A 1,062-nucleotide genomic window follows, 5' to 3' on the forward strand; every position below is an offset into this window, starting at 1 on the left:
AACTGAATGGCTTGCGAGACTATTTCAGAGGGCAATTAAGAGTCAACCACATTGCTGTGGGTCTGGTAAGGACGGCAGATTTTCTTCCCTAAATGACATTAGTGAACCAGATGGGTTTTTATGACAATGCGATAGTTCTATGGTCACCATTTCTGCTACTAGTAATTATTCCAGATTTATTTAATTAACTGAATTAAATTTCCCAGCTGCCCTGGTGGGATTTGAACTCACGGCTCCAGATCATTAGTCCAGTCACATGACCATGATGCTCCTATTCCAAGGGCAGAGGGAACCCCGGAGGCTGAGTGAGGGGTAAACCGAGCAACCATAACACTGACCCGAGTGCCCCCGAGTCGGTCCCCGAGAGCCCCCCGAGGGCCGAGTCCCCCCGGAGGGCCGAGTCCGTTCCCGAGTCCCCCCCGAGGGCCGAGTCCGTTCCCGAGTCCGTCCCCGAGTCCCCCCCGAGGGCCGAGTCCTTCCCCGAGTCCCCCCCGAGGGCCGAGTCCTTCCCCGAGTCCCCCCCGAGGGCCGAGTCCGTCCCCGAGTCCCCCCCGAGGGCCGAGTCCGCCCCCGAGTCCCCCCGAGGGCCGAGTCTCCGCCGGACGAGTCGGACCCAGGAGGACACGTGATCGGGGGTGACGTCACTAAGATGGCCGCCTGCAGCTGGGCCTGAAAATTGGGAGGAGGTGAGAGACAGACAGAGAATCCGGTATTGGCGGCTGAACCGCAACACTCTCTATAGTGGGCTGGACGCCGCTAAACACTGAGGCAGAGTCCGGCTCATTCAATCCCACCCGCACATCCCGTCATCCTCCTCCTCCCCTCGCGTCCCCCTCCTCTCTCTTTCCCCCCCCCCCCCCGTCCCCCTCCTCTCTCTTTCCCCCCCCCCGTCCCCCTCCTCTCTCTTCCCCCCCCCCCCTCCTCTCTCTTTCCCCCCCCCCCCCCCCTCCTCTCTCTTTCCCCCCCCCCCCCTCCTCTCTCTTTCCCCCCCCCCCCCCTCCTCTCTCTTTCCCCCCCCCCCCCGTCCCCCTCCTCTCTCTTCCCCCCCCCCCCCCCTCCTCT

At 62.8% G+C, this 1,062-nt stretch overlaps 1 protein-coding gene across 5 annotated transcripts in view; it reads left to right on the plus strand.

The window, feature by feature from the left end:
* Positions 1-249: 249 nt before the first annotated feature.
* The window catches only part of LOC147115364 (myoneurin-like), a 51,129-nt gene continuing 50,316 nt past the window's right edge, over positions 250-1,062 (plus strand). For 3 of the 5 annotated variants that reach the window (XM_085989624.1, XM_085989623.1, XM_085989622.1), the window contains exon 1: positions 331-686. The gene's annotated coding sequence lies outside the window, so the exon portion shown is untranslated. The other 2 variants (XM_085989621.1, XM_085989620.1) reach the window with 2 other exon arrangements.

Source organism: Somniosus microcephalus, chromosome 6 (genome assembly GCF_052327205.1).
Source record: "Somniosus microcephalus isolate GS21.2 chromosome 6, FLI_Smic_1.0, whole genome shotgun sequence".
Taxonomy (NCBI): domain Eukaryota; kingdom Metazoa; phylum Chordata; class Chondrichthyes; order Squaliformes; family Somniosidae; genus Somniosus; species Somniosus microcephalus.